Source organism: Acipenser ruthenus, chromosome 35 (genome assembly GCF_902713425.1).
Source record: "Acipenser ruthenus chromosome 35, fAciRut3.2 maternal haplotype, whole genome shotgun sequence".
In the NCBI taxonomy this organism is placed as follows: Eukaryota; Metazoa; Chordata; class Actinopteri; order Acipenseriformes; family Acipenseridae; genus Acipenser; species Acipenser ruthenus.
In genome coordinates, this window is record NC_081223.1 from 6,824,646 (window position 1) to 6,848,269 (window position 23,624).

At 39.6% G+C, this 23,624-nt stretch overlaps 1 protein-coding gene across 3 annotated transcripts in view; it reads left to right on the forward strand.

The window, feature by feature from the left end:
• The first annotated feature begins 10,184 nt into the window (after positions 1–10,184).
• The window catches only part of LOC131705222 (uncharacterized), a 56,596-nt gene continuing 43,156 nt past the window's right edge, over positions 10,185–23,624 (forward strand). For all 3 annotated transcript variants that reach the window (XM_059007553.1, XM_059007554.1, XM_059007555.1), the window contains exon 1: positions 10,185–10,261. The gene's annotated coding sequence lies outside the window, so the exon portion shown is untranslated. The remainder of the gene's footprint in view (positions 10,262–23,624) is intronic.

Sequence of the window (23,624 nt, forward strand, 5' to 3'; positions counted from 1 at the left end):
TCGCAATGATCTATTTGTGTTAATTGTATACTAAGTAGGCTACATTAAAAAGAAAATGCACTAAAATCCCTTAGTTTCAATTTAAACTAATCCTTTTATTATTTAGTTACATTGTACTACATTGCACAGTAATGTGTGCAGTGCAGCAGCAGGATTTATTTTGTTACTAGAATGTGTGCTAAGTATTCATTTGATTGTGCTGCTGTACTGTATACTGTATAGTTCAGGACAGTAATAAACACTAACTGCTATAATCAATGGCTAATTAAACAATAATGAAGTTATGAAGCAATGTGAAAAGTTAGTATAAAAGTTGCAGAACACAGTTTGTTGTGTCAAAAGCATTGAACTCAATAATCACTTATTAACTGACAACAAACTGAAAGTGGAAGCAAATCAAAAACAGGAAGAACAAGTTACTGAGCCTTGTATAAAATAGTATAAAACATATTTTATACAGGTTGGCAGCTAAATAATTTCTACTGTCTATTATACAGCATTAGATTTACAGTGCAGATTGGATTTTGAGTGAAGTATTCTACCAAAGAATCCTCTGACACCCATAGCTGCATTTCCTCTGTTGTAAATCTAGCCTCGGACCACACATCTTGGATCAATGATGTGAGCTTTTCACCTACTCTGTTGTTTAAAATGGTTTCTATCTTCAGGTATGAGACTGGGTCTTTCCTTAGCTGCTTCACTTCTTCCAAAAGAACATTTAAATGTCCAGTATCTTCAAATAGATTCTCGCCAGGCAAAAAGTAATGGGGTATAGAACGCTGTTCCAAGCCACGAATCAGCTCGTCCACCAGCAGATTTAAAGAGTCTTCTAAAGCTGCCCATTCACTTGGGTCTGGGTGCTTTTCACATGTCCAGAAAAGTATAGTCTAAGGGGAAAAAAGAGTTTGAAAAATGTTTTATTCATTTTATAATAAACAGCTATTTTACCCCTGGTTTTCTCTTCAATCTATTCAATCTATTCATTCTATCTCCACAACAGTTGAGCAGAACTGAAGGCCAGCGGGTGTCCTTCAGTCCCCTCTTTACACCCAGGAGCGCTACAGCAGATGTGAGCCACCGGGCCCTGGAGGCCAGCCCTGCAGGTGTCTGCTGGAGTCACAGGGATCTGGCCAGTAAGGTTCACTGGAGCATAATGAGAGAATGGTGAGAGGATGGAATGAGCTACCTAGTCATGTTGTTGAAGGAGACACTACTTCACACAGAGTGGTGAGGGGATGGAATGAGCTACCTAGTCATGTTGTTGAAGGAGACACTACTTCACACAGAGTGGTGAAGGGATGGAATGAGTTACCTAGTCATGTTGCTGAGGCAGAATCATTTGGATCCTTTATGACCCAACTTGACAAAGTTTTGAGATCAATCAGTTACTGGGAACCGGACGAGCGCTGATGGGCTGAAAGGCTTTGTGACGGTGCAGTGGGTGTGGATGTGAAACAGACGTCACAGAGTCACTTATTGAGGTGCAAATACTTTACCACAATGGTAGAGGGAGAACTTTATTAAAAGGGAAACACAGTCCAAAGCTAAAAATACAAATCATAAGTCCCAATAGAGCAAGTCCCTCTCAACTCTTTGGGTGCACTTTTGGGGTGGTGAAAGGTGCAGGTGCTCAGGTGCTGAAGTGTCCAGTTCAGTTGTGCGGGGCGTGTGATGTCCAAGGTGAAAAGTGCTGGCAGTAGTGCGGCAGCTCCTTGGCGTCAGGGATCACTCTGACCCCGGGCCTGACGACAAACAAATCACAAACGCGTAGAACACAAACAAACAAAACAAACACACAGCTCAGCAACCCAGGTTTAGTATTACCTCAAAGGCCCCGCACTTACAGAATGACAGCCGTTATATACTAGGAGACTCCACCCCATGATCAGCGTGACTCAGAACACCTGCCAGTTGTCTGATGCAGCACAGCTGATCACAGTAATCTTGTCCCCTAATATGGTCATTCCGCCCTGCACCAAGATGGCCGACTTCCTTTTCCGCCCCTCTCTCCAAGCCGGCCCGTCTCTGAACAGGCGTGCAAATACCTCTGATTAGTGCCCTCTTGGGTCGGGAGGGAGATTTGCAGCTCAGATCCTCACGCTCCCTGTCACACACCACAACAAAAAATATTATTGGGACACTTTGGACAGGCTGTTGACATACTTACAAGAGCAGGGTTTTAAGGTTAATATTAAGAAATCTATGATTGCATGCAATCAAGTACAATTTTTAGGGCTTACCATTAAAGATTAGATAATAGGACTTTCAGCTGAATTTAAAGGTAAAGACAGTTGCAGGCTATCTTAGGGCTGTTAAACTTTGCTTGAGATTTTGTTCCAGCCTATGCACATCTGACTGCCCCTCTGGACCAGCTGTTAACAAGGAAACCATTCTCATTCACTGAAATATACCTCAATTGTTTGAAACAATTACAACTAACAGTTCAGTCTGCTATTGGTATGCACACATGAGAACCAGACATGCCTCTGGTGGTTGAAATTTACATACATGCATTATCCTGGGTAGGAATACGACAAAACCTGAGTGAGGTGGTGCCTGGGCTTCGGAACCCATTTTAAAATGTATAGGTTCCAATTTTTCAAGAGCTGAACAGAAATCTACTAAAATAGAGAAAACTTTCACTGCCATGATTATGGCACTGATCAATGCTAGAGACCTAGCTCATGATGAGACTATTGTAATTCATACTAACATACCCTAATTAGACTCCATACAACGAGCATTAGTACCCATTGCTAAAGCTCTGTATAGAGCCCCCGGTTTCCTGCCGTCTGTCTCAAATTGAACTTGTGCATGATGGTCTGGCTCACTATGACAGAGTACAGAATACCCTCCCGAGACAAAAATATCTCTGATCACTACTTTATCTCCTCTCTGTCACTCCCATCCTTTTTTTACTCCGCAGACCCCCTCTGTCACCTTCTGTCCCTCTCCCCCTGTCTCTTCCTCTGCTGGTCTTTCGCACCTCCCCTCTATCAACTCCTCCTCCCAATTCTCTGTAGAATCAGCTATCACCACGCTCTTCCCCTCCCTCGACTCCCTTTTCCCCCTCACCTCTCTACCTGCCTTACCCTCTCCACCCAGCCCTGACTCTCCTCCGTGCTCATATCAAACTGCGCTCTGCTGAAAAGAAATGGAAGAAAACCAATCTCCCTGCTGCCTTGGATCTCCATCGCTTGCTTCTCCATTCCTTCTCCTCTACACTCACCTCTGCCAAACAGTCCTACTTCCACTCTATCATTTAGTCTTCCATTAACAATCCCTGTAAACCTATCTACCTTCTCCTCCATCTATCTCGGCTGATGACTTTGAACCTTTCTCCTCCAAAATTACAGACATCCGCAAACTGTTCAATTCCTCGCCTCCTTCCCAACCCACCCCCTGTACTCTGCTCACTCACTCCCCATCACCCTCTGCAACCCCGACTAATCTACCCCCCTTCTCGCCCCTCTCAGACTCCAATCTTTGCTCACTGTTCCAGAGCCATAAAGCCACCACGTGTGCTCTGGACCCCCTCCCCACTCACCTCTTCCAGGCTGCTGCCCCTGCTCTACTCCCTTTAATTTCCTGCTCTCTGGGTGTTTCCTCTCTGCTTCAAAGATGTCTGCATAATCCCCACCTTTAACAAAAAAAAACCCTTCATTGATTCCTCATCCTTTCAGAACTACTGTACTATCTTCCTTTCCTCTCTACAACCCTCGAGCGAGTGGTATATTGCCAGCTCTCTGCTTTCCTGTCTCTGCACGACTCCCTCCAATCCGGTTTTCGACCGGCACACTCCACTGAGTCTGCTTTTCTCTCCATCACTAGCTGTCTACTCTCTGCTCGTGCCGACCTCCCCCCTTACCTCTGTCCTAATTCACCTCGACTTCTCTGCTGCCTTTGACACAGTTGACCTCTGTATTCTCCTGTCCTCCCTCGCTGACCTGGGACTCTCCAGCACCGCTCTTGCCTGGTTCTCCTCCTATCTCTCCGATTACATGTACCAGGTGTCCTGGCATGGCTTACCCTCTGCTTCTTGCTCTCTTTCGACATGTGTCCCCCATGGCAGTCCTGGGACCCCTCCTGTTTTCTCTTTACATCTGCTCCCTGGGTCCCTTCATCTCCTCCCATGACTTCTCATATCATTTCTATTCTGATGATGCCCAGATCTTCCTCTCCTTTACCCCCACTGACTCCCGTATCTGTACCTGCCTCTTCGCCATCTCCTCCTGGATGCACTTGTATCATCTCAAACTCAACACTAACAACTGTAAGTTGCCCTGGATAAGGGCGTCTAAGAAATAAATAAATTAAAAATAAAAAAGACTACTGGTGGCCAAGAATGATCAAAAAAGGAAACACATATGTTTCACAGGATCCACTCAAGTGTATCACACATAAAAAATTAATTAAAAATTGCACTACTACAACCTGGTTAATATCTTGCTAAATGATTTAATCCTCAGATTTGGGTTAATTTTCATAATACAAGAGGAAGTTATAATTGTTTAGTAAAACACATGTTGTGATAAATGTGTTTAAAAAAGGGGGCTAATTAAACTAAATTAGAAATTGTAAAACAAATAATCAATTGATCTATTTACTGAAGTTGTAATGATTACATATTTTACACATTGTTCAAATACTGGCCTGACAAGAAATCCAAGTTGTACTACTTCCTAGTGAAGAAACTATATCCTTCAATTATGGAAGGGTGCAGGAAGTGAATGATACAAGCAAAGCAAATGGCACTGTGGTAATGACATGCATTTCATTTCTTTAACACTCTCATGTATGAAGCTTGGACGGGTCAGTTCTGAAAGACTGCGTTGGGACACCCCCACTTCTGGTAAGACAAAATACATGCTCCACAGGACAGCACTTGATCTCAGTTACTGTCAGTCGCTGGGTTTTAGGTCTAACTGCAGCCACCAGTGCCAAAATGTGTGTGGGCTATCTTTACCTGATAATGATTTGGACGACGTATAACTAGTGTCCAGTGGCTATACATGTACTACAGTTATATATGATTTAAATGTCAAGTATTGTAATTACCAGAGTAGCAAATGATCATTAATAAACACAGCCTATTGTGATATGTATGTGTTCCAAACTGCATCACACCATTCTTTTGATCAAAAAATATTGGAGTTTTGGCTTGTGTGACAGAGATCGAATGATTATTGGTTTTAGATCTGTGAGGGTGTTGTGTAAAGGGAACAGAGTACCCTGGACTAAATGGTCGACCACCTAGAAAGGGGGCAGAGCTACGGTATATGAACTCAATGATCCGGACGGGAAACGGCGTGGCATCCGAGGATTGGAGGAGCAGATGCGCTCGTTAACCAAGGGGTCATGAGGGAGGGTATAAATAGGGGACGTAGTAAAGAGATCTGTTCCTTTGTGAATGGTTATATTAAATGACCAGAAGGCGAACCTGTATTGTGAAACGTGAGCGTTTTGTTTGTCGTTAATAATACTGTTTGTAATTATTTGGATGTCTAACACAATCCGGAGCTGTTGCCAAAGGCCAGCACTAAATCCGGATCAACAAGGCTGCACTTTTGTTTGCACTAAAGCACTGTATTCACCATGAGCACTAGAGCATACACTGTGGACTGGTGTTGGTGTTTGTGTTACGTGTGGGGGGCTAACCCACGGATTACAAATAAGCAAAACACGCCACTGTATTGCTTCATTACCATTGTTATTATTTACTGATTTGCCATCAGGCCATTGGATTTAAACCATTAAACAACATTGCACCTGGATTATAATTGTCTGTCTGTTTATTAAGCACTGCTGCATTACCTTCACCTGCACACAGTTAACCACTTTGCCACAGCTTGGTAGACACAATTACACAATTCGACATAACCTCCCAGCTTGGATAAAGAATGAACGTTTTGATCAAATGGATCCTTGTTATGCCAATGTGCTGTTTAAGTTGTCCGATTAACACCATGCACTCAATTGATATTGTTTCTATTGTTGTGTTGGTGGTATTTGATAAATGTGCATAAGATAAATAACACTTTAAATTTTAACTTTTGATAATATCAATATGCTGGTAATGCAAGATTATTCTCTATGTATTTATAGGTGACACTCTTCAACTGTGAGCTCCAGAGTACTAACAGGGGGAACAGTGAGGAAAGGTTTAATAGTACCTTGAACTTTCAAAAGTTGTGCAAAAAAATGAAAGAGGGGTTAGCAAGTCTGCAAACATCCTCAGTTTGCAAGTATCTGCTAAACAGGAAACAGAGTGCGATTATGAAACTAAAAGTTAACCATGGTAAAACAAGCACATAAAACACAAACGTTATAGTGACTAAACAGGCTATGCATAAAAAGATACCAGCTTTAAAAGAAAATGTACAAAATGGAGAAAAAAAACGATTTAATGAAGTATTTTGATTGCCTGAAGAAGAGTAAAAGTCACTTAAATGTAAATTCTCTAGAAAAACCACTATACATCTACGCCTATCCGGCACAGCTGCAAACTCAAACAGAAACTAGGAACACAGAGAGCAACATGTTTTAAAGAATAGTACAGACTGTGGCACATATCTTTAAACCTGTCACATTATTATACCGGGAGTATTTTATTAAATGTATTTCTGTGACTAATGTATGCATGTTTGCAACAACAAAAAAAATACATTACGATGCAGAAGAAAGGATAGGTTTGCATTCAAGGATTTTATACAGTTACATTTTATCTGTATGTGAGGGTGATTAATAACCTATAAAAGAAAGTGCACATAATACCATTAAAGATGAAAAGAATAAATTTACAACTGTTGAACAAAACTTGAGACTAAAACATAAAATAAGATTTTCTAAATACCGTATGTGTATATATATATATTCATTACAGAATGGTATATATATATATATATATATATATATATATATATATATATATATATATATATATATATATATACCATTCTGTAATGAATATATACACCGTATTTAGAAAATAAGAAAATATAAAGAGATGTCAAAACATAGGTTGCAAGCCAGAAGACAAACTAAGAGCAAGTAAATGGACAATGAAGATTATAGGAAATTGTTTATCTGTAGTGAAGTGGAGAAATTTGGGATGTATATACTTTTTGAAAACAACACAATTAAAACTCTGCATGCCCCATTAAAACTTGGATCCAGCACTTTGCATTTCAGATTGAATATTATTACCAAGAAGCCAGTGAACCCTCCTGCCTGACTGCAACGTGTGTCATCAGCGAGAAGACTTACAAGCAAAACCAAACGACATGTAGTCATAGAAGTTTACAACACATATTTCGAGACGTAAACAGAAGCGTGAAAAACTGGTTAACATACGCTTGAAAAATACAACTACTGTTAGTACTATTGTAGGTATCAGTCCGGGGCCCTGGTTGCAGTTAATAGTAACCACCCTGCATACTGAAGTATTTTTTCAAAACCCCAAAAGTAATGACTAAAGCTAAGGTTTACAATTTTAGAAAAACAAACTATGAAGGTACGAAACAGAGACTAACAGAAGTAGATTGGAGTAAAATAGAGAAAACATCCACAGAAAAAAGATGGCTTTTTAAAAAAATTTAGTACTAGAGGCGCAAAACAATTACATCCCAAAAGTAGACAAATCTAAATCTAAAACAAAATGGCCAAAATGGTTTAATAGATCAATTAAAAAAAAATATTCAGCGAAAAAAGGCACTTTACAGAGCGTTTAAAAGGGACCAAAAACAAAGTACACAGAAAGGGTACTTGGAACTGCAAACACAAGTCAAAAAGGAAGTTAGAAAGGCCAAGAGAGAGATAGAAATCAATATTGCTAAGGGGGCTAAAACCAATTCCAAAATGTTTTTCCAATATTATAACAGCAAGAGAACATTCAAAGAGGAGGTTAAATGTCTAGGAGACACAAATGGCAAAATCATAGATGAAGAAAAATAAATAAATAGCAAATATACAAAATGATTACTTTTCACAGGTTTTTACAAAGGAGGACACGGAAAACATGCCCCACATGTCGACCTGTTCCTATCCAATTTTAAATAACTTTAGCATAACAGAGGCAGAAGTGTTAAAGGGACTAGGAGCTCTTAAAATAAACAAATACCCTGGGCCAGATGCGATCCTCCCAATAGTACTCAAAGAAATGAAAGAAGTTATTTACAAACCGCTAACCAAGATCATGCAACAGTCTCTTGACATGGGTTGTACCGACTGGAAAATAGCAACCGTAATACCGATCCACTAAAAGGGAGACAAAACTGAACCAGGTAACTACAGACCAATAAGCCTGACTTCTATTATATGTAAACTTATGGAAACTATAATAAGATCTAAAATGGAAAAGTACCTATATGGTAACAATATCCTGGGAGACAGTCAGCATGGTTTTAGGAAAGGGAGATCGTGTCTAACTAACCTGCTTGACTTTTTTGAGGATGCAACATTGTCAATGGATAATTGCAAAGCATACGACATGGTTTATTTAGATTTCCAGAAAGCATTTGACAAAGTCCCGCATAAAAGATTATATCTCAAACTGAACATAGTAGGGATTCAAGGAAATGCATGCACATGGATTAGGGAGTGGTTAACATGTAGAAAATAGAAAGTACTGATTAGAGGAGAAACCTCAAAATGGAACGAGGTAACCAGTGGAGTACCACAGGGATCAGTATTAGGTCCACTGCTATTCCTAATCTACATTAATAATTTAGATTCTGGTATAGTAAGCAAACTTGTTAAATTTGCAGACGACACAAAAATAGGAGGAGTGGCAAACACTGTTGCAGCAGCAAAGGTCATTCAAAATGATCTAGACAGCATTCAGAACTGGGCAGACACATGGCAAATGAAAAGTGTAATATATTGCATGCAGGCAATAAAAATGTGCATTATAAATATCATATGGGAGATACTGAAATTGAAGAAGGGAACTGTGAAAAAGACTTAGGAGTTTATGTTGACTCAGAAATGTCTTCATCTAGACAATGTGGGGAAGCTATAAAAGGCCATCAAGATGCTTGGATATATTATGAGAAGTGTTGAATTTAAATCAAGGGAAGTAATGTTAAAATTTTACAATGCATTAGTAAGACCTCACCTAGAATATTGTGTTCAGTTCTGGTCACCTTGTTACAGAAACGATATTGCTGCTCTAGAAAGAGTGCAAAGAAGAGCCACCAGAATTATCCCATGTTTAAAAGGCATGTCCTATGCAGACAGGCTAAATGAATTGAATCTTTTCAGCCTTGAACAAAGAAGACTACACAGTGATCTGATTCAAACATTCAAAATCCTGAAAGGTATAGACAATGTCGACCCAGGGGACTTTTTTGACCTGAAAAAAGAAACAAGGACCAGGGGTCACAAATGGAGATTAGATAAAGGGGGATTCAGAACAGAAAATAGGAGGCACTTTTTTACACAGAGAATTGTGAGGGTCTGGAACCAACTCCCCAGTAATGTTGTTGAAGCTGACACCCTGGGATCCTTCAAGAAGCTGCTTGATGAGATTCTGGGATCAATAAGCTACTAACAACCAAACGAGCAAGATGAGCTGAATGGCCTCCTCTCGTTTGTAAACTTTATTATGTTCATTGTTGCTGCTTGCTGATGCCAAATCTCATTTATAAGTAGTCTGCTCATGCATGTTGCACTGAAATCAGAGATAGAGGAAAATAATGTATTGAAACTTCTATTTTATTTGTATTTAAAATATAAGATATAAATATTGAGATGTTTGGAACAGATCCCTCTCGCCACTCACGGTACACTCTGCTTTACAGAGATTTTTGTATATATGAATGTTATATTTTACTGTAGCTGTATTATCGTTTTTTACTGTAGCTGTTTGCGTTTCATTGACGGCTCTATGCTCTGGCTGGTCACTGTTTAGTTACTTCTATTTTCTATGATCACTCACGGATCCGATGTGTTAGTCACTGTGAATGTATTTATATAGTTTGTATAACAATACTGCAACGGTTCTTTGCAAACCACTTGTGTTTCGCCAAATGTTTAATAATATATCTGTACTGAATGTGGCATTTCCATTTATCCACGTGATTTCTTAGAAAACGAAGTTCTTAATCTGGTGTAGCCTGAGTAAATTTACACGCCCAAATACCACGGTTATCTTCCTCTGCCGCACCACTCCCTTGTTTAACAGTATAACATTTTACTCGGCTCTGCACACTCGGACTGCGCTGACATCTTCCTAGCTCCAGCTCCTGCTTCCAAAGTACAGGTTAGAAATCTGTTGGGTTTACAACCTAAACTTTGTAATGTTCATTTTAAAACACTATAATAATGAATTGTAATGTGTATAGTGCTGCAGACTAGCAGTTCCCTTTGATTTGTAGCTGATTAAAAGATGTGATTGTGAGTCTGTGTGTTCAGAAAGGAAGAGGAAAGTTGACTTAATTTCTTTGTTTAACAAACAAACAAAACAAAAACAAAACACATTGAATGCATAACAAGTCTCGGTGAATGTAAGCTCCAGGTTTGGTTTGCTGTATTCTGCTACTGCTCTCAATTCTTACTATTTTCTTTATCTGTACTTGATTTTACTCCCGTATTCACGGTTTTTGTAATTGCTCTTATTTGAAATTGTTCTTATCCATTTATTGCACTGACTACTTGCTCATAATGGAATTTACTCTTATAAGCACATTTTTTACTGTACGGTTAAATGCTGTTAGTCAAAATCGCTCTCAAACGCAATTATTTACTGTATTTGTTCTTATTTGAATTGGTTCCTTTTAATACTAACTTTATTGTATTTAGATCTGCTCTTATCTGTAATGTGATATTTTGTAACAATTGTAAGTCGCCCTGGATAGGGGCGTCTGCTAAGAAATAAATAAAATAATAATAATAATAATAATAATAATAATAATAATAATAATAATAATAATAATACTCAGTGAACAGGCTACATTATGTTCAATTCCATTATAAGGCACATATAACTACACAATGGTCCTGCATTTTGTGTTGCTTTTCAAATTGATAGAATATAAATATATAAGTTATTAAAAAGTGCAGTCTAGAACAGTTCAATGAACATCAATCTGCACCAGATCAATCTACACCAGGGATCTCCAACCCTGCTCCCGGAGAGCCTCTATCCTGCAGGTTTTCTGAGTGTCTTTACATCATCAATGGCTAAAGATCTGGAACACTTGTTAATCTGACTAATTAAGCCAATAATTGGTGCAATGAAGTAACTTTGAGCTCAGTTGAAATGAAAACCTGAAGACCCAGTAGCTCTCCAGGACCAGAGTTGGAGACCCTTGATCTACACCATTCAATGTCAGGGTTTAAATAAACTCAGAGAAACACCTGGTTTCAAGAAATGCTAATTACCACAGGCACTGAAAAGAAGTTCAACTGATCCTTTAACATGGACTCAGGATTTTGATACAGATTTGGACACAGGGTCAGCTTTTAACCTTTTAACGTTTAGCATCCAGATCTGGACTGAATATAACATCTATAACAAAAACATTGTCAACAAGTTAGAAAAACGCAACAGCCGTTTAAATGGGTGATATCAAACACAAAAGCCCAAGTTAGCAGAAGCAATTAGGCCAATCTTGTCAAGTTTCAAGCAAATAGGCACAATTGGAAAGGTGCTGGGGCCCAAGATTCAAACAATTCTTGCTTCTAACTTGGTGCCTTTTTTTGATCGCTTCGCTTCACTTTATCACTCCTCTTAAAATGCGCTTTGTATGACTTGAAGTGACTGAGACACACACACACACACTGAGACACACACACAGACACACACACACACTGAGGCACACACACACACACACATTGAGACACACACATACACACTGAGACACACTCACACACACTCAGACACACACTCACACACTGAGACACACACTGAGACACACACACACTGAGACACACACACTGAGACACACACACACACTGACACACACACACACACTGAGAAACACACACACTACAACACACAGCCTCAGTGTGTGCGAGTGTGTCTAAGTGAGTGTGTGCCTCAGTGTGTGTGTGTGAGTGTGTCTCAGTGTGTGTGTGTCTCAGTCACTTCAAGTCATACAAAGAGCATTTCAAGTGGAGCGATAAAGTGGAGCGAAGCGATCAAAAAAAGGCGCCAAGTTACAAGCAAGAATTGTGTGAATCTTGGGCCCCAGCACCTTTCCAATTGTACCTGTTTGCGTGATGCTTGACAAGATTGGCCTAATTGCTTCTCCTTACTTGGGCTTTTGTGTTTGATATCACCCCTTTAAACGGCTGTTGCTCTTTTCTAACTTGTTTTCTTTTTTACATTGACAATGTTTTTGTTATAGATATCACTTCTTTTTTTTACTTCAATGAATAATGAATAAAGCTTGTTGGGAGACATTGTCCTGTGCGAGAATTTGTTTAAGAAAGACACATGTGCTGTTTTGTAGTGCAGTAAAGAGACGACGTAGGTTGTTCTGCATTTTCAAAAAGACCTTAATAGAAAGGTCAACAAGATATGTTGCTGTCTTGAGTTCTGAAGCACGACTCCTGCCTTTTAAGTTTTTCACTAGTTGTGTGACGTAGTATTGTTTTTGGTGTTGGAGTCTTAAAATGTTTTTCCTTTTGTATGTGTTTACTAATTGTTTCACTTTGTAGCAAATGTTGTAGTTGTGTCTTCTTTTAGCTCTTGCAAGGATATATTTGTCAGCATAATATGGTCTGTACAAAGTGTTTTTCTGTTTGGGTTCTGATGGTATTGTCTTTTCTTTGCAGTTGTTTGTAAAGCAGGATTTGCAGCATGCTTTGTCTTTCCACTGTTTCTTTTTTGGTTTTTGATGTTTGTAGGTTTCATGATCCCGAAGTCGCTTTGCCTCTAATTTTTGTTGGTAACGTTCCCGCTGTTGAAGTCGCTTTGCCGCTGTGTTTTGTTGGTAATGTTCCTGCTGTTGAAGTCGGTTTGTCTCTAAGTTTTTATGGTAGCTTTCATGCTCCTGAAGTCTCTTTGCCTCTGCTAGAAGCTGTTTTTGTTGCCTTTGTGTTTGGATATGTGTGTCCTGATGGTTGGGATGTAATTGTTTTCATTGTTTTGGTTCTGGGTTATTTTGGCAATGTTCCTGCAATTGTTGTTTTCGGTCTGGCTGTGGTTTGTAAATTCCTTGCTATTCTGTTTTAAACACTGGGGCATGACTGGTGTGGTGTTGTATTGGGGCATGATTGGTGTTGTGCTGGAATAGAAAGTTCTGCGGCTCTGGTTCTTGATAAAGTTGTGGTTTCTGCTGTTGTGTTTTGTGCTGTGTCTCCAAGTAATACTAATCTGGCTGTTTGTGTTGTTGAGTTTGTCTGTTTAGTTGTTCGTCCCAATGACGTTATTCCTGGTTCTGTTGGGCTCCGGCTTGTGGTTCATTGCGATGCTGATCCTGCTGGAATGTGTTACAGACAGTTGTGCGATGACATTCCTGAATGTGCTGTATTCGCTCTGGATATCTTACTTGGATAGTTGTGCGATGGTATTCCTGAATGGGTGGAATCTGTTCTGAACATGTTACATTGACAGTTGTGCGATAATAACTCTTAACGGTCTGTGATTGGTAGGAGATGCTACATGGACAGTTGCACGATAGTAACTCTCAATGTGCTGTAATCGGTCTCGAGATTGCTGATATTGTGGTTGGGATCCATATCCTTTTGGTGGTTCAAGTGGTATTCACGTCATTGTCTTTGTTGTTTTCTGGTGAAAGACATGATGGTTCTAGTATTTCTGGCTGGGTATAAGCCCCTGTAGGAAAGAAATTATAATCCTTAATATCATTGTATGAGTATCCATAAGCATAATGTGATACAAACAGACATTGGGTCAAATGCATTTACATTTTAATGTAAATGACTGCATGTATTTGAAAATTGGAATTTGCTCAATGCAAATGCAAATGTCATGTATGTACAACCAAACTAAATACAAATGTAAATATGTTACAAATGCTAAATGTATTTCAAATACTTTGGCACATAATAAATTGCTCAATTAACAAATATTATCATGAATTTGGCACAGGCCTTTACCAAGGTGACATAGAATGAGTATAGTTTATATAATGGCAACATAAGCACAGTAGTCACGTAGTTAATAGTAATTTCCAGGTATGTACCAATATCAGAAGCATGTTACATAAAACAGTGTTTCTCAGTCTTGGTCCTGGGGCTCCACTGTCTGCTTGTTTTTGATCCAACTGAGCTCTGAATTACTTCATTAAACCCTCAATTGAACTAATTGTCTAATCAGCGTTTTTGAATGATATTTAGCTCTTAAATGGCTAGTTGCTCAGGCATTAATCTTGAACTACCTAATTTTAACTCTGGTAAGGTAGTCCAAGATTAGTCCTGATCAGGGCAAAAAGAGTTGGATATTTTAAGTTATGTCGAACATTGCATGAATTAACTATATATATATATATATATATATATATATATATATATATATATATATATATATATATATATATACAGCTCTGGAAAAAATTAAGAGACCACTGCAAAATTATCAGTTTCTCTGGTTTTACTATTTATAGGTATGTATTTGGGCAAAATGAACATTTTTGTTTTATTCTATAAACTACTGACAACATTTCTCCCAAATTCCAAATAAAAATATTGTCATTTAGAGCATTTATTTGCAGAAAATAACAAAAAAGATGCAGTGTTGTCAGACCTCGAATAATGCAAAGAAAATAAGTTCATATTCATTTTTAAACAACACAATACTAATGTTTTAACTTAGGAAGAGTTCAGAAATCAATATTTGGTGGAATAACCCTGATTTTCAAGCACAGCTTTCATGCGTCTTGGCATGCTCTCCACCAGTCTTTCACATTGATGTTGGGTGACTTTATGCCACTCCTGGCGCAAAAATTCAAGCAGCTCGGCTTTGTTTGATGGCTTGTGACCATCCATCTTCCTCTTGATCACATTCCAGAGGTTTTCAATGGGGTTCAGGTCTGGAGATTGGGCTGGCCATGACAGGGTCTTGATCTGGTGGTCCTCCATCCACACCTTGATTGACCTGGCTGTGTGGCATGGAGCATTGTCCTGCTGGAAAAACCAATCCTCAGAGTTGGGGAACATTGTCAGAGCAGAAGGAAGCAAGTTTTCTTCCAGGACAACCTTGTACTTGGCTTGATTCATGCCAAAGCTGCCCGTTTCCAGCCTTGCTGAAGCACCCCCAGATCATCACCGATCCTCCACCACATTTCACAGTGGGTGCGAGACATTGTGGCTTGTAGGCCTCTCCAGGTCTCCATCTAACCATTAGACGACCAGGTGTTGGGCAAAGCTGAAAATTGGACTCATCTGGGGGTGCTTCAGCAAGGCTGGAATCGGGCAGATTTGTCTTTGTGAAGGACATATTGCACAAAAAAAAATAACATGATTGTCCTTGAAGAGCACACTGCCGCAGCCCGCTGCACCACTACACTGTTGTTAAAATGCGTTCATTTTTTAAGTTTACATCAATGCTTTCGCTGAAAACCTGAAGGTTCTGCTCGATTCTAGAAATGTTCTATTTCCTGTTTGAAAATATCCGACGGATTTCTAACTACCTAGAACTGCCACATGGGTCACTTTGACCGATACATTTTTAAACTGCTTTGTTATGAAAATGAAAGACATACTATCAGATACAACTGAAAAGTTTTATTCATGAACATCATGGAATGGAAAATGAAACATAAAAGGCTTTATTTTTAAAATGAGCACATATACAGCACAATTTCAGTGAACAAATATAATATTATTATTATTTATTTATTAAAATACACATTTCAAAAGAAACAGGTATGTACATATACTCGTGTACAGGTGTAAACAGGTATATGTATACCACAAAACTATAAAACAGAAATCATCATTTCCAATACTACATAAAAAGAAAATATAACACTACTTCTGGTATGACGGCTGCATTGTACTCTGTGGAGGAGCGTACGCATCTGCCAGCTGACTGTGCCTGCATCCAGGAGCTGTGTTGTAAACACAGACGCAGTTCCATTGAACACTATTGTGTAAACTGGTACATACAAACCTGTAAAGCCAAAATGTTTTACTTCCTAAAAGTAATCTAAAAAAAAGAATATATAACATACGTTTCATATTAGGTACATAAGTTGTTATCCTATCTGTCATTTCAGTTTGTCGTATTCCAATCAAAATGACTACTTTCAAGATTAAATATTTCCTTCTGATAGATTCCCAGTTGCATTTGTGGAACAAAACAAAGGATTGTTGTCTCCAGGTACTTTGAAAAATAAGCAACTAGGCTTTCACTGAGGTTGTATCTTGACAAATCCACAATCATAGCAATCTCTGTCTCATAGTCAGTCTACAAACAAATAAAGGCTTGAAATAAAAAATTAAAAAAAAAAAAAAAAAACATTTGTGCCAGGAGGAGGAGGCATGTCTTGTTTGCTGCATTTAAAAAAAAAGAAAATAGAATATCTTATATTAAAAAAAAAGACATGTATTGTAATGCATGGGTCACATTGACCCACGTGGCAGTTCTAGGTAGAACTGTTTATAATGTTATCATTTTTGCGATTCTGGCTATCAAATGGCATCAGGAAATTTAATTCATATATTTAGGAAAAGTCAAAAACGGACATACACATACGATTTACAATGAAAGAGTAATTAACATTTTAAATGCAAAATGGGTCCAACTGAGCTGCATGGCAGTTCTAGTGTTAACCAACTAACTCCTAACTTGGTAGGCATCATCCTGGGGACAAGGGAATTCAAATATAGAAAACTGGTGTTCTTTCATAAAACAAGATGGCTGTCAGACCTACATTTTGTTCTTAAATTTAAAACCGCTTCAGTTGAACACAGTTTAGTTGATTAACTCCAAAGTTGACAAGCATTATTTCTTTGTCAATACAATTTACTTTTTCAAAAATGTTTGTGCATTAAGCAAGATGGCTGCCTGATGCATTTCCTTTAAAAACCTTTCAAAATCTTCTTCTTGGGAAGTGGTGAACCGATTGATCTGAAACTCATACGTCATCAGCAACCAAACCTACTTCAAGTTTGTGAAGCAGAAGTTGCTGCGATAGATTTTAATATCAAAATGGCTACCACCAAATTCACCAAAACTCGTGCCAAACATAAAATTTCTTCTATTTGCAAACTGTTTAACCAACTAACTCTAAACCTGGTAGGCATCATCCTGGGGACAATGGAATTCAATTAGGTTAAAATGGTGTTCTTTTGTTAAACATGACCTACATATTCTTCTTAATTTTAAAACTGCTTCATTTTAAAAATGGATTACTTGATTAACTCCAAACCTGAAAACCATCATGCCTGTATCAGTACAATTGTGCGTGAACCAAGATGGCCACCTGATGCATTTTTTGGAAAAAAAAAACTTTCAAAATATTCTTCTGGAGAACGGATGAAGTTACTGATTTCAAACTTGCCATAAAATATTTGTTTTTGTATATGGAGGACGAGCGAGGTGCCGTCCGCCATGTTATTGTTTTGTTTTTATTTTGTTTATTTATTTTAGAACAGGGTACCCCTCTGTGATGAGTCAAAGGGGTCTCGGTCTGTAATTTAGCCTCCCGACAGTAGAAGGCAGCAAACCAACTCGGGTCTTCCCTTACCAAGGTCTCGTGACCATGGCGAAAGTCATCTTTATGAGGGGCGTCACCTTGGTGAGGGGCGGAAGTACGAGTATGTAAATTCTGGCCACTGGAGTCAAGTGAGTTGTAAGGACACTTGTCAGTTTGGGATTGGTGTTCCGCTGACTACAGGGGTGGGGCTTTGCATACTAAAGGGAACGTGCTACTGTGTTCGGGGTTGGTCCTAGAAAACATAGGCGGAGGGAGAGACACCGCTTCGGTTGTGCTGCAAACATCCGGGCAACTGCTGTCTCTGATGTTGATGGAGGTGTTGAGAGCTTCTCCACCAGCTGTCCAAAGAACTGGGCAAGCTGTTCCTGGCGCCATGTCTCTCTCTCCTCTCGCTCCTCCTCCTGCTCCCTAAACATTGCCAAAACTGTAGCTGGATCCATTTCCCACAATGACACCATGTGTGAGGCGTGTGAGTAACAATGGAATGTCCAGACAGTAATTTGCGTGTTACCAAATAAAAAGTTTTATTAATATTATTCGCTACACGAAATAAGTAAAACAAAACAAAAAAAAAGAATGGCTTGAGGGAGGGGATGCTGGAGTAATGGTCAGAAAGAAGGGAATTGGAAACGTCCTTAGTCTTCTTCACGGTGATTCCGAACATAAAAAGGGGATAAAACAAAAAAAGAAAATATTAGTGAAGTTTTCCACCCCCGTGCAAACAAAACGAAACCAAAACAAGCCAAAACCCTTCATCTCTCCCTCCACCTATTTACCCCCCCTATATTTTCTAGGACCAACCCCGAACACAGTAGTACGTTCCCTTTAGTATGCAAAGCCCCACCCCTGTAGTCAGCGGAACACCAATCCCAAACTGACAAGTGTCCTTACAACTCACTTGACTCCAGTGGCCAGAATTTACATATTCGCACTTCCGCCCCTCACCAAGGTGACACCCCTCATAAAGATGTCTTTCGGCATGGTCACAAGACCTTGGTAAGGGAAGTCCCAAGTTGGTTTGCTGCCTTCTACTGTCGGGAGGCTGAATTACAGACAGAGACCCCTTTGACTCATCACACCCTCCGCCCCTGTGTTTAGTGTGTGTTAGTTTGTATCTGTTTTGTTTTATTATAATTTATGTATTTTTAAATATGACGGTGTAGCCATGCGTTTTTGTTTTGTTATTGTTTCAATGTGTTCTGGCAGAGGCGAGGCCGGCAGCTTGTCCTCTGCCAATAGTAATTGGAAAGCCCATGCAGAATGTGACCGAGGGATTATCAGATAATTGATAGCTAGGTAATCCCTCGGTTACTAATATAAAAGCCTGCAGTTCTCCCTGCTCTGGGTGGGAGTACAGAGGAGAGTACGGGAGAGCAAGAGGAGAAAGGAAATCAAAAGAAAAATCAACCATTCTAGGAACAAGGACAGCAACTGCCCAGTTTGAAGTAGAATTGTATTGTATTTTGTGTTTGTAATTTGTTTTTGTTAAAACCTTTTATTTCGCTATGTCAGCAAAGTGTTTTTGTTAAAATATTTTATTTTTGTTTAAATAAAAGGCGCATGCTGCGTCTTTTGCCCTGCAGTACTTGCTTCTTTGTTTTCTTCCTGCATCTGGCCTGACGTCACCACACAGCCATTCCTGTCACATGGCCAAATTGACCCGCTTGGCGGTTCTAGTGTTAAAATATAAATGAATTGTTAAATAGAAATGGTGTGGATATCAAACTGCTTGCATTCCCTGGTTTATTTTGATGTTGACCAACATTTGATATCACATGATTGGCAGATGTCCAGTTATTTAGCTTTTCTGTTTGAAAAGTCGCTACACACCCTTAAAAAGTAAACGGAAGAGGAAGAAGGAGAATAACAATTTTTCCTTAGTTGTTGTTGTTATTATTATTATTATTATTATTATTATTATTATTATTATTATTATTTATTTCTTAGCAGACACCCTTATCCAGGGTGACTTACAGTCATAAACAAATACATTTCAAGAATCACAGTACAAGTATTAATACAATTAAGAGCAAGATAAAATACAATGACTTTGGTTCTAGCAAGTACAAGTATATGACAAAATACAATTAAGTAATGGAGCAGATAACAGTGTCAGTGATAGTTGCATCAGGATATAATTAAATAAAAAATACTACAGATTAAATAACACTTGACAGTTTGATGACTTATATCTCATTGTGTAAGAGGTATTTATGTTTTTTTCACATTTGATATTTGATACTGGTACAGATGGTAATTCTAAGTGATTTAGTTTTGCCGCTGCAACATGGTGAAAACAGCAAAACTCTTGGAGCTGTATAGAGAGTCTCTGCACTTTCCGACACGTTTTTCTAATTTGTACGAGGAACTTCTGTTCCTCTCAATAAGGCCATGAGTAGAGTAGCGCAGTCAACTGAGGAGGATTTTGGAGTGGTGATCGGAACAATAACAAGATTATTAAGATTACAATCAGCATTATCTTTTCAATAAGTTTAATTCTGTGAGTGATGCTGGTCAAACACATACTCTGAGCATCTTTTACTTGGCCATACAGAGGCATGACCACAAACTTGCTATATTTATAATAAGGAGTGTGCAGAGCCACAGGCCACACCCACAGTCATATACACTGGTGAGATTTCTGTGTGAGAACATGCGTAAGATAAAAGCATGTAGCCAGTGTAGGTATATCATGTTAGCGCCGAGTCAGAAGAGACCCCTTAATGAATAGGTATATCACGTTAGCGCTGAGTCAGAAGAGGCCCCTTAATGAATAGGTATATCACGTTAGCGCTGAGTCAGAAGAGGCCCCTTAATGAATAGGTATATCACATTAGCGCTGAGTCAGAAGAGGCCCCTTAATGAATAGGTATATCACGTTAGCGCTGAGTCAGAAGAGGCCCCTTAATGAATAGGTATATCACGTTAGCACTGAGTCAGAAGAGGCTCCTAATGAATAGGTATTCCACGTTAGCGCTGAGTCAGAAGAGGCCCCTTAATGAATAGGTAAGTGACCATGTAGGGACAAAAAATGAAATCAATCTCCAAGAGTCAATGATAAAGAAGGCACTTTTATTCAAGCAGATATGGAGAGATAACACTTCACAGGCAATCTGTTAATGACTCTCTAACAGGTACACACTTAAATGTATCAGAAGCGGGACAGATCTATTCAACCAATAAAAGCGTGCCAGTCCCTTTTAATGATCCTACGACAAGCTCTGTAAGGTGTGTGACAAAGAGAGAATGAACTCTTGTTTTAGATCTCCCTCCCGACCGGTCAGGGTGCCAGGGAGGAGGAGCAGATATCCCCAGAAAAGGTGGAAGTCGGCCACTTGGGACGGGGGTGGAACCACGGTGTGCAACATCATCGACCCAGACGGGAAGCGTTGTGGCAATCGTGTATTGGTCAACGGCGGTTGCCCTCGCTGACCAATGGGGACGGGATGGAGCGTATAAAAGGGGGCGTGGCCCAGGGTTCTGTTCCTTCTGGCAAGGTACAGTGTGTGAGAGAGAGATAGCGAGCGAGCGAGAGAAAGAGAGAGATGAGCAGGGAAATAAATAGAGAAAGGGGAATAAGGAGACAGGTCGTTTTTGTGTGTGCATACCTGCTAACCCCTTCTACCTTTTGTGTGTTTTTAGAGCACTAACGGGATGCTCCGGGAATACGCCGGAGGAGCGAGAACCCGGAAGTGCCGGATTTATTACCCCCTTGTTTTTCCCTTCCCGGATTTGGAAAAGACGGACTGTTTTGTTTTGTTTCTCCTTGTTTGGGACTGCAACCCCCTCATTCTCTTTATTTTTGTCGGGTTACACATCGCTGTGTACCCCGGCTTCCCTATTGTTTAATTCCCCTAATTTTTGGTGCCTTCCGGTTCCTTGTTTTGTTGTAAAATAAAACCGGGTGCTTGTTTTTGGGAAACTGGACTGGTCTGTCAATTATTTACACCACATTCCGTCATCTACACCCCCTTGAACTTTTTTTACATTTTGTTGTGTCAGTGTCTCAGAGTTTCATGCATTTAAATGAGGATTTTTTCCACTTATCTACGTTTTATTGAGAAAAAAATTACATATTAAAAATACAAAACTGAAAGATCATAATTGGATAAGTCTCCACCCCCGAGTTAATACTTGGTGGAAGCACCTTTGGCAGCAATTACAGCTGTGAGTCTGTTGGGATAGGTCTCTACCAACTTTGCACACCTAGATTTGGCAATATTTGACCATTCTTCTTTACAAAACTGTTCAAGCTCTGTCAAGTTCCTTGGGGAGCGTTGATGGACAGCAATCTTGAAATCATGCCACAAATTTTCGATTGGATTTAGGTTGGGGCTCTGACTGGGCCACCCAAGGACATTTACCTTTTTGTTCCTTAGCCACTCCAGTGCAGCTTTGGCTGTGTGCTTTGAGTCGTTGTCATGCTGAAAGGTGAACTTCCATCCCAGTTTCAGCTTTCTTGCAGAGGGCAGCAGGTTTTCCTCAAAGACTTGTCTGTACTTTGCTCCATTCATTTTCCTTTCTATCCTGACAAGTGCCCCAGTCCCTGCCGATGAGAAACATCCCCATAACATGATGCTGCCACCACCATGCTTCACAGTAGGGATGGTGTTCTTTGGGTGATGCGCTGTGTTGGGTTTGCACCAAACATAGCGCTTTGCATTTAGTCCAAAAAGTTCAATTTCGTCAGATCACAAAACTTTCTGCCACATGTCTATAGAATCTCCTGAGTGTTTTTTTGCATACTTCAAACGGGATTCAAGGTGGACTTTCTTGAGTAACAGCTTCCTTCTTGCCACCCTACCATACAAGCCAGATTTGTGGAGTGCTTGGGATATTGTTGTCACATGCACACTTTGACCAGTCTTGGCCATAAAAGCCTGTAGCTCTTGCAAAGTTGCCATTGGCCTCTTGGTAGCCTCTCTGATCAGTCTCCTTTTTGCTCGGTCATCCAGTTTGGAGGGACGGCCTGATCTAGGCAGGGTCTTGGTGGTGCCATACGCCTTCCACTTCTTAATAAGCACCTCGTGCTCCAAGGGATATTCAAGGCCTTTGATATTTTTTTATACCCATCCCCTGATCTGTGCCTTACAACAACTTTGTCCCGGAGTTCTTTTGAAAGCGCCTTGGTGCTCATGGTGGAACTTTGCTTTGAAATGCACTACCCAGCAGAGGGAACCTACATGAACTGCTGAATTTATCCTGAAATCATGTGAATCACTACAATTTAACACAGGTGGAGGCCACTTAACTTGATGTGTGATTTTGAAGGCGATTGATTACACCTGAGCTAATTTAGAATTTAAGGGGGGTGGACACATATCCAACCAAGTTATTTCAGTTTTTATTTTTAATAAATTTTCTACAAATTTCTAGAATATTTTTTTCACTTGGAAGTTGTGGGGTAAGATGTTTAGCTAAATGGAAAAAAAAAACTATTTTAATGCATTTTAATTCCAGGCTATAAGGCAACAAAATGTGAACATTTTGAAATGGGGTGTAGACTTTCTATAGGCACTGTAAATCAACGGCTGTCTGTAACTGTGACAGAAATATAATGAGTTCTGGTTGTAAATCTCCCTCTCGACCTGTGAGGGGATGAAGTAGCGAAAGGGAAAGGCTTTGGACAGGTTGGTCTGGTTCATTCCCTGGGTCGGGAAGTCAATTAGCCTGGAAAAAGACGAGACTCATCTGCGGGAATGTATTGACTGGAAGGTAAACGAGGTAGCAGCTGCAGGCAATAGAATCAACTGCAATCGTTTACCAAGGGGTCATGCATAACCGCATAAAAGGGGCTGGAGTATTGTAAATCTTTTCCTTCGATTTTGGTTTCGAAATAGACCCAGAAGGACCCGTGCACTGTGTATTAAGAGTATTGTGAGTGTGTGTTTGTATGTCTTGTCTGTAATTGTTACTTGTGTGTTTATAGACAGCTAACACGTTCTGGAGCTGTTGGTAAGAGCCAGCACTGAACCTGGAACAGCACTGCACTAT